The sequence below is a fragment of the Chlorocebus sabaeus genome, chromosome 2, assembly GCF_047675955.1.
Source record: "Chlorocebus sabaeus isolate Y175 chromosome 2, mChlSab1.0.hap1, whole genome shotgun sequence".
Classification (NCBI taxonomy): domain Eukaryota; kingdom Metazoa; phylum Chordata; class Mammalia; order Primates; family Cercopithecidae; genus Chlorocebus; species Chlorocebus sabaeus.
In genome coordinates, this window is record NC_132905.1 from 6,087,447 (window position 1) to 6,101,714 (window position 14,268).

Below are 14,268 nucleotides of genomic sequence, written 5' to 3' on the forward strand. Positions count from 1 at the left end.
CACTCGCACAAGAACTCACAGTAATACCCAATTTAATGCAAAGGTTACAGCGAACTGCAATGTGGTAGCCAGAATAATGGCCTCCAACCATGCCCTAATCCTGGGAACTTGTGAATGTGTGACTTTATACCGCAGAAGGGAGAATTCGGGTTGCAGATTCAATGAAGGTTGCTAAGCGACCAATCTTGAAGTGGGGCGATTACCCTGCATTGATCCAGGTGGCCCAGTGTAATCACAGTGGTCCTGAAAAGTAGAGAATCCTTTGTGGCCGTGGTCAGATGGAGCTGTGGCTATGGTAGATATTCCGAGAGATTCAACATTTCTGGCTTTGCAGGAGGAGGAAGGGGCCATGAACCAAGGAATGGGGATGGTCTCTAGAAGCTGGAAAAGGCAAAGGGATTCTGTCCTGTAGCTTCCAGAGACGAGTGCAGCCCTGCTGACACCTCCATTTTAGCCCGCAGGCCGCATTTTGAGCCTGTCACCTCCAGACCTGTAAGATAAAAAGTGTGTGTTGCTTTATTTTATTTTTGAGACAGGGTCTCACTCTGTCCCCCAGTATGGAGTGCACAGCTCACTGCAGCCTTGACCTCCTGGGCTCAAGCCATCCTCCCACCTCAGCCTCCCGAGTAGCTGAGACTATAGGCACGTGTCACCATGCCTAACTGATTTTCTTAATTTTAATAGAGATGGGATTTCGCCATGTTGCCCAGTTGGGTCTTGAACTCCTGCAGGCAAGTAATCCGCCGACCGCGGCCTCCCAAAATGCTGGGATTACAGGCCTGAGCCACTGTACCCAACCTGTTGTTTTAACTTATAAGGTTTCCGGTAATTCGTCACAGTAGCAATTGGAAGTGAATACAGTAAGTAGTTCTACAAAATAACAAATTGTCTTCATGGACAAATATTTTGCCGTTCAGTTTTAAAGTTTAAGTTTATTAAGCTTTAAATGGCTACTGAATTGAACAGCTCAAGTCTAGCTGCTTTTCTGCAGCTTGTGGGAGGGCGGGCTGTGGGGGACCCTGTCTGCTATGGTTGGGAAACTCTGGGGGCATTTTACCCGTGTTTTAACTGCACGAGCTTTGAGAATGTGATTTGACTTTCAAGTTCTGCTTTAGGATTGCTTTTGGAGCTGCCTTATTTGGAAATGGTGCTCTACCGGTTGGCGAAGGGAGAAGGGAGTCTTAGAAGAAACTTTTGTCTTTGTTTTCTGGGACTCAGACACAAGATAAAGCTTGTGGTTGCTGAGCAAGCATCTGATCTCCAGGATTTCCTGTGAACTTTTCCAGAGCCTGAATCTGCTCCAAGCAGGATGTTTGAAGGGGCTGGTGAACAACAGGAGTTTCTATTGGCTTTTATTTCCATCTCCTTGGGGTGTAACTGGCTGGAGATGCCTCCCCAACCCCCGCCGCAGACCTGCAGCTCCCATCCAGTCCACCCTTAAGCCTGGGGTGGAGTTGGGGAGGGAGTTTGAATCAAGGCAGCTGCAGGAATTGTAGGAACCAAGGGCTGCCAAAAATGAACCAAAGGAGGCTCCGGAGCACAGGGGCAGGGGGTGGCATGGAAGAGGCATGAGTCAGTGTCAGCTGTGGGGTTTGCTCCCTGGGCTTCTGTGATCAAAGAAAACACCAGAGATCCTCTTAGAGTTTGCCCTTGGTGGTGGTGGGAGGCAGGGGGTGGGGTACAGGGAAGAGTCGGGGGTGGGCGAGGACTCTGGGTTTTTTGGAGGAAACCCAACTCCTGTGCTCCTTTTAAAGTCCTTCCCAGCCCTTCCTAGCAGAAAGCACGGCCTCTCTGGACTCTTTCCTCTTCTTTCTCCTCCCCTCTCCTCTCCTCCCGGACCGTCCTGCTGGTTCTGATCACTTTCCTCCCTCCCCTCTCTCTGCCTTTTCCCAGCTCAACTCCCTCTCCTTTCTTCTCTTCTTCCTCCTGGGTCTGCCCCACTGTGAGATGGCACAGAGCTTAACCAGGAACGGGGATGCCACTCACTCTACTTGCTACTTAAAATTTTAAGTGGCCAGGTATAGTGGCTCACGCCTGTAATCCCAACAATTTGGGAGGCTGAGGAGAATGGATCACCAGAGGTCAGGAGTTCGAGACCAGCCTGGCCAACATGGTAAAACCCCATCTCTACTAAAAATACAAAAACTAGCCAGGTGTGGCGGTGCACACCTGTAATCCCAGCTACTCGGGAGGCTGAGGCAGGAGAATCGCTTGAACCCAGGAGGTGGAGATTGCAGAGAGCTGAGATCACGTCACTGCACTCCATCCTGGGCTACAGAGTGAGACCCCTTCTCAAAAAAAAAAAAAAAGTTTTTTAAGCAACATATGTTTGTCGAAAACCTCTGAAAAATGAAGCATAAAAGGAAAATAAAAGCCACCTGTAGTTGCCTAATTAGAGGAAAATACTATGAACTTTGTGGTGTATTTCTTTCAAGTCTTTGGTGTGCATGTGTGTGTGGTTGGGAAATGTGTTTACAAAAATAGAGGTCTTCCGGCCGGGCGCGGTGGCTCAAGCCTGTAATCCCAGCACTTTGGGAGGCCGAGACGGGCGGATCACGAGGTCAGGAGATCGAGACCATCCTGGCTAACACGGTGAAACCCCGTCTCTACTAAAAAATACAAAAAAACTAGCCGGGCGAGATGGCGGGCGCCTGTAGTCCCAGCTACTCGGGAGGCTGAGGCAGGAGAATGGCGTAAACCCGGGAGGCGGAGCTTGCAGTGAGCTGAGATCCGGCCACTGCACTCCAGCCTGGGCGACAGAGCAAGACTCCGTCTCAAAAAAAAAAAAAAAAAAAAAAAAAAAAAATAGAGGTCTTCCACAGTTTTAGAGCCCACCTTTTTCTTGTGACATTGTATCGTAGATATTCTCTAGCATTAGTCAGAGTTTTCTAAAAACCTGACTGTTAATGGCTGGGTAGTTTTCTTCCCTATGGTACTATCATTTCCTCATTTACATGGCTTCTTTTTGCCCCCCGACAAAGATTTCTAGTTGCTTTCCAAGTTCCATCTCCATCCTTCTTCTTTAGTAGTAGAACATTGATTTTATTGGGATGGCAATGAGCCTATCTAAAGGATGTCATTTCCCAGCCTCTTTTGCAGCTAAGGTGGACAATGAGGCCAAGGTAGCAGTTGTTTGTTCTTCTGGGAAAGCATTTGAGAGGGTCTCTTTATCTCCTTTTCTTGCATGGAATGTGGATGATGTGGCTGGAGCACCAGCAGCCGTCTTGGACCATGAGAAGACCTCGAGGAGGGAATCTACATACTGAGGATGGGGGACAGCAGGACAGAAGGCACTTGGGATCCAGAGAACACCATGCAGTCTCCACACCAGCTCTGAACCCTCCAGACGGACGTGTAAGAGAAAGAAACTCCCACGTTGCTTGCTTTCCATCTCTTACTAGTGGCTGAATGTAGTTCCTACAGCAGATTGATTCACTCAATCAGACGATGAATGTCCACTGAAGGACTACTGTGTCTCAGTTCCACTGACATGGGGACATATCAGTGAACAAAACATAGAAAAACCCCTGTCCTCAGGGAGCTGATTTTGTAGTGGAGACAGATCATACAAAAAACCAATGAGTAAGATATTTAATATGTTCGACCATAAAAACCAAGGAGAGAAAAAAAGTAGGGCAAGGGAATGTATTATGTCATGGTGGGGCTGGGGTGATGTTGAAATGTGGGGTAAGGTGGCCAGAGGAAACCCCACTGTTCTCTATGAATTCAAAATGGCATCTTTGATACCACTCTAGCACTTTTCATGGTTTTAATGTTTAGAAATGCATTGCAAATTGGGTTTGTAGAAGAATCAGTGACTAAGGTGTTTCTCATGAAGGTGATCTCCGACATTACATCTTGTCAGTTGAACTTCTTTCCATTGCAAGTGAAAGGAATTCAGCTCAAATAGGCTGAAGGAAACAAGGGAACATGTTGACTCACAAAATTTAAGTATCCAGCACCCCTGGATTCAGGCACAACTAAGTCCAGGTGCTCAGAAATGTTTCCAGGAATTCCCTTGTTCTGCTTCCTCAAGCTGGTTCTCTGCCAGCTCACCCCACCCATCTGGGGGAGGGAGGTTGGCCCCCACATTGTACAGACTGAAATTCCACCAGCTCTGCATGCCTCTTCCCCAGCTGTAGGGGAGGAAAGGGAGTCACTGCTCCCCCTCACCACACTCTGCAATGTTTACGTCCAACAGGGTCATTCCCAAGGGAATGACTTTCCCTTGGACCCCTTGGAAGGTCCAAGGGAAAGAGGGGCCACCTCTCTTTCTCTGCTGTTTTCCCCTTCACCTGCTGTGTGGAGTCATGCAGGTTTGTAATTACAGCAAATGTCTCAGGGCTCACTGTCACTGGACTGCTTTGGGTCAGGTGCCTGTTTTTGAAACAATCACTGAGTCTACTGGAGTCAGAATAAGCTGATGGTGGAGGCTGGTGCTGGCAGATGCCTTCTGAAGGTGGAAGAATGGCTCAACCACAAACGCCTGGAGCTGGGGAGGATCCTTACCTGGCGGAAACCCCAGGAGCTTTTACCAGGAGAAGGGATGAAGGATACTGAGCAGGCAGGGACAATAAACAACCACATATCCAGCATCCTCCTCCTTTGACCTTGCTGCTCAGCCGTGCAGCGCCCCAGCCCTTGGGAAAAGTCAAATCCATTTCTTAGGCTTTGCTTTTTGCCCAGTGATTGTTTTCTCTTATTTTACAAATGAACAACCAAATGCATAAAGACCATAAATTATAAACGAGCAGTTCAAATGAGGCGAGTGATGGCAATGAGTGAAATCTAATTAAGCAGTTTGAGATCTAAGTGACGTTGTTATTAAAGTGCTGCGTTAATGGAGCATCGGACCAGCTTTCTCATCTGCGCTGCGAGTCCTACGGAAGCGAGTGCCACGCTGATGGACGGTGAGATCGATTCCTTTCTGCAGGGGGAGATAAAGCACAGTTCCACTGAAGGGACGGAATTAATGAGGAGGGTTTGCCCTTGGAAACCACTGTTCTGGCCCTGGCTGGTCTGTGCTCCTTCGATAGCTGTCAGCTGCGATCAGGGCTGGAGCATTTGGGAATACCACTTTTAAAGAGCATGATCATCTGCTTTTGATGATCTCCTGGGACTTCCTGAGCTGAGCTCTAACATTCACTTTTTCCTGAATTCAAGCCCCTCCTACCAAGGGCATCCTAGGCGCCAGACACTTGTGCTAATAGCTGCTGGCGATTCACAGAGGGAATGATGGGCACCTTTTCTGTTCTTCTGGAGCTCACAGTTTGGGTCCATTGTGGTGGTAACGTCTGTCTTTTGGGGTAAAATAAGAGGTGCTTGAACCGTGTATTTGTTGAGCACCAGGCCTCTGGAGGATAACTCTTGTTTAAGGAGGCCCTGGGCACCCCCAGGCTGGGGTTCTCCAGCAGTGGGGAGTGGACAGTGTCTTGAATGGAAGCTCCTACCTGGAAGGGAAGGTCCCTTTGGGGGCCACTGCTTGGTTTGCTCACTTTGGCTTCTTTGGGTTTGGAAAAAGTCGGTTATTTACACTTCAGCTGGGGATGAATGAGTTCCCTCTAAAGCGAGGGGGTGGAAGTAAGAGCAGCGTCAATGAAAGTCCTAGCCAAGCGCTGGATGCTCTGAGTTCAAAGAAGCCTTAGGCTCGAGGTTCACAGCGCCACGCATCAGGCAGGGGTGTTGCCACCTCCTCCCAACGATGGGGAGACCGAGGCATGGAGGAACTGAGCCAAGTTCTCAAGGCCACACAGGCAGGAAGTGCTGGCTGTGTCAGCCCTAGTTCTAACTCCAGAGCCTGGAGCTTGGTCAGCCTTGGTCTGGCTCTCCACCAGGCTACTCCAAAAAGGATGAGAGAACTGAGCCACATGGGCGGGGCTTGCCCCCAAGGTCAAAGTTTGGCATAGTTTCCCAAGCTGTTTCTCTGCAGGGGTGCCGTGACTGCTCCCCACCACTCCCCCTGCCATCAAGTTCTATGAGAACCAATTGGACCTAAACCTTGCAGAGTGCAGGGAGGGGAAGCAGTGACCCTCTTTCCTCCTCTGAGGGAGGAAACGCATGGGATTGGGAATTTCTGGCAAGACTGGGAAATGTCTCTGTATTTCTCCCCGCTGTATTCTGCTTGGTCATTGCAGCTCCACCGAGCTGTCCCTTCCCTCCTCCCTCTCTTTCTGCTTGGTGGGTTTCCTTCCTTCCCAGGGAGGCAAAGACATTTCCTCCCTTTCATTTGTCCTTTGTCTCCATGTCTGAGTCATGAGGAAGAGGCCGAAGAGCTGTGTCTGGTAATTTACACAATTAGGGATTTCTTGGCCAGTTCACCCTGTCTTCCCTTTCCTGCCTGTTCTTTTAAGTTCATTCCAGGTGGGAGATGATCCCTGGAAGCTGCTCGACTCTCAAAACCTGTGATGTAATTGAAAGAAAGAAACAGAGCTGTCAATCCTGCCACTTGTGGGCTCTGTGACCTTGGGCAAGTCACTTAACCTCTCTGAACTTCCATCTCCCAGTCTGTACGGTGGAGATTCAAGCATGTATCTCAGAGGGTGCTTGTAGGCACGAAATGAGTCAATGGAGCATGACGGCTTATAGTATGTGCACAATTAATGTTAGTTTTTCTCTCTTTTGGGGAGATAGGTGATAGATTCTTCAGATTTGCTCACTTATAGATTAATCTGGAAGTGCCTTTGGTGGCACTGGTTGGAGCCATGCAGGTCCACCGGACGCACTGCTGCTCTCTCTCTCTCCCAATCTGCCTGTCCTCTTCTTGCTGTTGAGAGTGGCCATGCTCATTTATCTTTCAGGCTATTTGCCCTGTGGCTCCGTCCTTTGCTAGAGAAGAAACAGGATTCCCTATTTGAGTAAATCCAAGTTAAAGCCTGTGCACATGGAGGTTGTCTCTCTGTGGCACCTTTTGGGGTATATTTATTCACTACGGCCCTTGGAGCATGTGGTCCCTTCAGGAAGACCAGCTGGCCAGGGATGAAGGCACAGAGAGGTCTCTCCTGAGCTGTCCTGCCAAGCATGTCTTACGCCACTAGAGCACTTGCCTGAAATGCAGGACCTCAGGCCCCACATGCCTACTGCATCAAAGCCTGCACCTGGGCAGGGGCCTGGGGTCCTCCTGGGCACAGTAGGTGTGGGCAGCACAGTGCGGACCCAGCCCCTCACCCCTGCCTGCAGCCAACCTCCCTGCTGGGTGCTGGGCTGCTCAGGCTGTCCTGGATGAGGCCTCTCATCGAGGGGGTGAGAAGCAAGAAGGAACATGGGGAGTTGCAGGTGGCAGTCAGGGATACGGATGGCCCTGCTGTGTACAGGGTCTTCCTGAATTTGACTCTCGACCCCACATGGTGGGTCCTCAGTGTCCCTGCAGTGGGGCCTGACTCCAGCCCAAGAAGCATCACTGGAAGTTCACATGTTGGTATTTCAAGAAGAGGACTTTAAGAGGAAGGGAAAGTGAAGAGGCGACATGGAGCCAGGGCCCTGAGAGACCCCAGAGGGTCAGCCGGCACTGGGGGCCAAGCTAACCGAGGGGTGGCTGGGGAGACTGAGGCAGCTCAGGGCACAGTCACAGAGCCTGGACCTCCCGCTCAGAAACAGCCACATACTCCCACTCCTGGCCCTCACTTAGGTCTGGTGGAGAGGCTCTGGGGGTAGGGAGCACCCTGGAGAAAATTCGAAAGAGCCTGTACATGTGGGGGCTGCTGTGACAAATTACTTCAAACTGGCTGGTTTAGAACAGCAGGAATATATTATCTCAGAGTTCTGGAAGCCAGAGGTTCAAAATCAAGGTGTGTGCAGAGCCGTGGCACCTCCAGAAGAGTAGGGAAGGGTCTTTCCTTGTCTTTTCCAGCATCTGGTGGTTCCAGGTGGCCCTTGGCTTGTGGCTGCAACACTGCGGTCGAACACTGCGGTCTCTGCCTCTGTCTCCACATGGCCTTCTGTCTTCTCTCTCTCCTTTTTTTTTTTTTTTTTAATAAGGACATCAGTCATTGGATTTAGGATCTACCCTAATCCTGTATAACCTCATTTTAACTAATGACATCTGAAAAGACCCGATTTCCAGATGAGGTCACATTCTGAGGTTCCAGTAGACATGAATTTTGGGGGACACCATTTACTACACTGTAGTGTCCAGTGGGGCTTTTTAGAAGTATTGGCCTGTCATGTCTCTCCTCTTCCCTCCTTTCCTTCCTTTTCCCCCTTTCTCTGCTGTTTTCCCCTTCATCTGCTATTGAGTTAAAAGTTCACCGGGATCTTCAGTAGGTTTGAACTCTCCCTCCTCCCATCCAAGACAGCTGAGTTTGAATTTTGGCTGCAAGATTATATTTAATAATCATGGACCAGGAAGGGAGACCTGGAAGGCAAGCCTCATTCAATATTTATATGAAGTAATAATCTGGTTTGCAAAACTGTCTGGGCGCTTACAGAGCTGGGGCCACTCTTTATCCAAGGCTGTTGATACGAGGGACACAGTTAATGATCTGTTGCCAAATATAACAAACCTGTGTGAAGTCATTCTCTGAGCAGTGCCTGGGTCAGGGCCTCAGGATCTGCATGGCAGTCACCATTGTCTTGACTTGGGAAAGAATCTGACCCCCTCAGGTAAGGGAAAGAGTCAGGGTCATCTTCCGAAGGTATTTTTCACCTCTCCAAGTCCCAGTCACTTCATCTGTTAGATGGGAGTTAATTTAGTCAACCAATATTGATTGCCGTGTTCCTACGTGCTGGAGACTGGGGTTTAGTGGTGAGCTAGATGGACATGGTCCCTGTTCTCACAATGCTCTCTTTAAAATAAGAGAGGTGAACAAGAAGTGAATAAATGAATCTATGCACAGTGTGATGGCTGTCAGGCAGAGAGGTGCTATGAAAAATGTAAGACCAGGTAAGGGGGTAGAGAGTCACGAGTGTGATGATGGTGGTGGTGGTGGTGGTGGTATTTAGCCTGAGCAGTCAGGGAGGACTGCTTAGAGGGGGTGGCATTTGAGCAGGGATGGAAGAAAGTGAGGGAGAGAGGAGCTGGGGGACTGTTTTGGAGAAGAGCCATCCAGGCAAAGGCACCTCAAGGCCAAGGGTCCTGAGGAGGGTTTTTGTTGGGGGATCAAATGTAAGGAAAAGGGAGCTATGAAATTCGTGGGGCTGGGCCAGGTCACGCGGGCTTGCGGTCTCAGAAAGGAAGGGTTCTTGGGCTGTGTGGCGACAGGCTCAGATTCCCAGGTTAAAAGCATCATTCTGCCTGTGAACTGGAGAAGGAACAGTGGAGTGCAAGGGGAGAGGCTGGGGAAACGATGGCCCAAGCCAGGGTGGTGGCAGCGGAAGTGTGAGGACAACAATGTGCAGGAAATGCACAGGACACCAGGCAGGGTGCTGATTCCTCAGGGGGTGCAGGTAGCTTTTGTTCCATGGTGGGCCCTTTCCCAACGCAGTTCCTCTTGGAAGTTGTCCCTTTTCCACCCCCAAGCACCTCCAGGACATAGAAGACCTGATGAAATAGGCTTCAGCGCGTGACACCTCCAGTTTCCCAATCTCTAGCTGCTTTCCGGAAACCCTATGTGAATGGAGAACATGTGGAAGGATGAAGCAGCTCATTCTTCACTCGTGCATTCGTTCATTCAGTGTCTGGTGAGCTGCACTGTGCAGCGCTGGGCTCACAGTGGTGCGCAGAAGCACACAGCTCTGCTTGCGATGCTCACAGTCCAGCTCAGCCCGCATGCTTCCGTTTCCATCCCTTCTTGGAGTGAACAGTCCCCGGTGAAAGGGCTGGTCCCCCACTCCATCCTGGGCACAGCAGACCTACGTGTTGGGGAACATTCCACTCAGCCCTTCACAGTCGATTACATATTTATATCTTTTTTAAACTTATGTAATATTTATGCTCCTGCCCTTTTTTTTTTTTCAAAAGGAGTTTGATGCTTTACAATAAAAGGCAAAAGAAAGGATAAAACCCTTAAAACTAAGCAGACAAATCAGGAGATAGATGCATCACATTGATCCACGAATCTGACTGCCATCTGCCCCTCCCCAGCAGAGAGGATGATGGCATGAGAGACAAAAAGACTGGGCCATGGGAGGGGGTGTGGGTTGTCTGTGACCCCATTCCCAAATTCCTTCTTCCTGCCAGGGGACTCTGGCTGTCAGAGGGAACGTCGATCTGTCTTTCTTTGGACTCCTTAATGGGAGAGTCAGGGATCTTTGCTTAAAAGCATGTCTGAGCCCACGGGAGGATTGGAAAGAGACTGAAGGAGCCAGGAAGAGTGGAGCGTGCTCTGGAGGGCTGTGCCTGGAGAAGGAAGCCACAGCTCAAAAGCTTCGCTGAAGCCACCTGGCCATGGGGTGCCCAGCCCTTGCTGGAGGGCTCACTGGATACCTGCTATGAGTGAGGTCTCAGGGTGGCACTGAGGACACAGAGGTATGCAGTCTGTGTCCAAGGGGGTGGAGGGGGCATACTGTGAAATGTGACAGTTTCGATGGGCACGGTACTTGAGACGCTGGCAGCTGCTCCTTCAGGGAGGACCTTGAAGGCCATGCTGAGTCCCCAGGCCACGGTGCGGTGGGCGTGGAGGTTCTGCTGCAGCATCCACTCTCATTTCTTTGGGTGTGAACCCCCTGATTTCCCTTCTCTGGCCCTGCTCTCCCCTGATTAGTGTTTCGGATGGACAGGGGTGGGAGGTTCAGGAGGCAGGGAGGCCAGGGCTGTGACCTTCCAGGAGACCAGACACCATCCCCGGTGGGGCGGGGGACGGAGAGCATCGAGTTGGGGTAGAACATTTGTGCTGCAGGGAAAGCAGTCGCTCTCCTTTGAAGTCATTTAACTTTTACATTTTCATGATTGCAGATCCATGAGTCAGGGGCTGCTGCTGAGATTATGATGATTTTTCTCCTTCTAAAGGTCAGCGACTCATTGGGGCTGATGATGTCCCTGCCCTGGGCAGACAGGCAGGCCTTGCTCACGAGTCTCTGTATCACTCAGCTCCGGGAGACTCGGAATCTCACCAGGATGCGTCCATCACTCGCTGGCAGCTGGCACTTGGAAATGAAAGAGACTTGCTCCGCAGTCCCAATCAATGTCCGTCGGCCGTCTCCGTCAATAACTGCCGGGCGGTCCAATCTTTCCCCCGATGGAAAGGCGCCTGGGGGTCAGCCCGAAGATGCTCTGGAGGGAAGAGATGGCCGTTTGATTCAGAGCCTCCTCGCTGGGCTGGAATTAACTTGGCTCTTTCTCTAATGAAACTGACTCCAAGGGTCCCTGTGTGCTGGAGATTCAATGGCCCTTAGGAGAAGCAATGATGAGAGGTGATATTAAAGCAGTGTACACTTGCAGCCTCGAATTCCTAACCAAGCTCATGATGTTTTCAAGGATGGGTGCTTTGAGCCCCATAGGAAGCAGCACCTGTCTGGCATGATGCTGAATGCACAGTAGAAACAGTGAATGCAGAGGGACTAGACCCTGGGCTGCCATTCCCATCTACTGATGAAGAGATCAGGCATTAAGAAGCTTAGTAACTTAACCACGACGTCAGAGCACCTTCACCATGGTTCTCAGGTTTGCAAGTAGCAGAGGCTGACCTCCCAAGGGGAATTTACTGGAAGGTTGAGGGGGAATCTCTCTCTGGGCAAAGATTTAGGCTGGAGTCTGAGTTCCACATCCAAATAACCAAGAGGCACGATGTATTGTGCAAGCATACACCTTGTGGCCTCTGCTCACCCCTTCATCAGGGTTGGGGGGTACTGCCCCCACACTACACGGTTTCCACCCATGAGAATTGTGCTCTAGCTTCTCCAGTGCCTTTGCCTCCTAAAGCTCCTGGGATCCCCTGTCTGGGTGGATTCATCTTCCTCTGGCCAGCATCCTTCAATGCTTCCATCTCCTTTTCCCTATATTTCTTATGGCTGTCTTATCTTCCTCCCCATCAAGCCTCATGAGCCTCAAACATGACCAAGCCTGGTGGAAGGGAGGACATAAGATTCCAATGGAATATGAGTTTGCATTTTTAAGTGGATTCCCCAAATTGTGACCAGAAAGTGATGGAATCTGCTGAGATGTCATTAATGGATGGTATCTCCTGGCTTGGCTGTAAAGCCAGAAAACCCACAAACATCGTTGGCTAGGACAAAATAAAAGTTGACTTTGGCCAGATGTGGTGGCTCATGCTAATACTTTGGGAGACTGAGGCGGGTGAATCTCCTGAGCTCAGCAGTTTGAGATCAGCCTGGGTAACATGGTGAAACTCCATCTCTACCAAAACTGCAACAAATTAGCTGGGTGTGGTGGTGTGTGCCTGTGGTCCCAGCTTCTCAGGAGGCTGAGGTGAGAGGATTGCTTGAGCCTGGGAGGCACAGGTTGCAGTGAGCTGAGATCATGCCACTGCACTCCAGCCTGGGTGATAGAGTGAGACCCCATCTCTAAATAAATAAATAAATAAAGTTGACTTTTCTTTCTTGTGAAAAATGTCTGGAGGGAGGCATCCAGGGCTGATAGGGTAGTTCTACTCCAGGAAGCTACTAGGGACTAGGTTACTTCCAGCTTTCTACACTGATGTGAACTGTGTCCTCACAGTCCAATATGGCGGCTGTTGCTCCAGTCATCATAGCTATGTTCTTAGCAGTAGGATGAAGAAAGAGAAGACCCCCATTAAAGAAGTATTCCCCGGCATACCCCAACACTCCCTCCCTGATCCCTCTGGTTATAATTCAGCCTCATTTCCAGAAGACCTAGCTGTCAGGAACCCTGGAGAGCACAGCTTTTAGCTGAATGGTAATGGTCAGTGGGGCTCTGTTTCCAAATTAAAAGTAAAGGCCAGAAATTCAGAAGCAACCAGTGGCTTCAGCTTCAGATAGGGAAAGGAGACTGGAAAGAGCCATGTGATTGGAAAGACATTCCTGTTTCATGTTTATTCTTTGCTGAGACTGTTGTTGAAGAATTTTGTCTATATTGAGGGTGGTGTGATGGTTATGAGGAGAGTTTCAAGATAAACTACAGGATGTCCACCTAACTTTGAATTTCAGATCAACAGCAAAACAAATTTTTTTAGTATAAGTATATTCCAAATATTTCATGGGCCATACTTGTACTAAAAATCATTTTTGATTTGAAATTCAGATTTTATTGGGCATCCTGTATTTTCATTTGCTCAATAAATAAGTAAATACATTTGCTCAAAATATAGAAAATAAACTTGCTCAGTAAGTCTGGCAGTTTTGGTTACTGGGGAGCTGGAAAGTCCTCAGGAGGTGAAGGAACGGCCTGAGTGAAGGTGAAGATGTCAGGCCAGGCACGGGCATCGCAGTTTTGAAAGGGTCTTGCTCTGGTGCTGGGAAATTGCCTCCTCCAGTCCTTCCTTCAACATTTTGGTCTTCCACTCACTGGTGGTATTATAGCAAGAGTCCATCAAGAATCATCTTAGTTCCTTCAGCAGCCAGAAAACCTAGAGGCAGCCACATTTATCAAACTATAGTGGAAAGTTACATATGTAAGTCCATTCACTTGGGACATGGTCTTATTCTTTTCCACAATTGATTCACATACTCTGTTGATGAATTATTACATCATATAGCTACATTTTCCTAAGATTTATGCCCCCCCCAAGTTTTTTTTTTTTTTTTTTTTTTTTTTTTTTGAGATGTGGTCTCACTCTGTTGCCCAGGCTGGAGTGCAGTGGCGCGATCTTGGCTCGCTGCAAGCTCCACCTCCTGGGTTCAAGCAATGCTCCTGCCTCAGCCTCCTGAGTAGCTGGGTTTACAGGTACCGGCCACCACTGGCTAGTTTTTGTATTTTTAGTAGAGACGGGGTTTTACCATGTTGGCCAGGCTGGTCCTCCCACTTTCTTAAAGGATTTGGGGATATTTTATCAGTTCATCTCAAGGAAAAACTAACAGGACTTTTTTTTTTTTTTTTTTCCAGCAGAACAAAGGCCATCTAAAAGGAGCAGAGCAGTAGATAGCAAGTCCGTGTGTAATGAGCTCTGTGCTGACAAAAATGTGATTTGCCAGTGGGATAGAGACAAACATTATGATTGTGAACATAGATCAGGATTTAGTGCATGGAATTTAGTTTGCCTAAAAGATAAATCAGGGTGTTAGTGCACACTTTAAAAAGCTATCCTGCAGATTCAAAATTCCTGTGGGTTTTTACTGTATCCTGAGTTCTTATAATGGGAGGTGGCCCCAGCATGACAAGCCCAAGGAAGTCGTGCTCAACCTCGGTTGATCATGACGATTTCTGGGAGGTGCCTAGGCTCTATCCCAGGCCATGACATCAGGATCTCAGGGGGTGGA

The 14,268-nt window shown here is 49.2% G+C and overlaps 1 long non-coding RNA gene across 3 annotated transcripts in view; it reads left to right on the forward strand.

The window, feature by feature from the left end:
- Positions 1 to 12,128, forward strand: part of LOC119618541 (uncharacterized) — a 29,573-nt gene extending 17,445 nt beyond the window's left edge. For 2 of the 3 annotated variants that reach the window (XR_012089005.1, XR_005234886.2), the window contains 2 exons: positions 3,211 to 3,354; positions 10,883 to 12,128. This is a non-coding gene — a long non-coding RNA (uncharacterized lncRNA). The remainder of the gene's footprint in view (positions 1 to 3,210; positions 3,355 to 10,882) is intronic. The other variant, XR_012089006.1, reaches the window with a different exon arrangement.
- Positions 12,129 to 14,268: the final 2,140 nt, after the last annotated feature.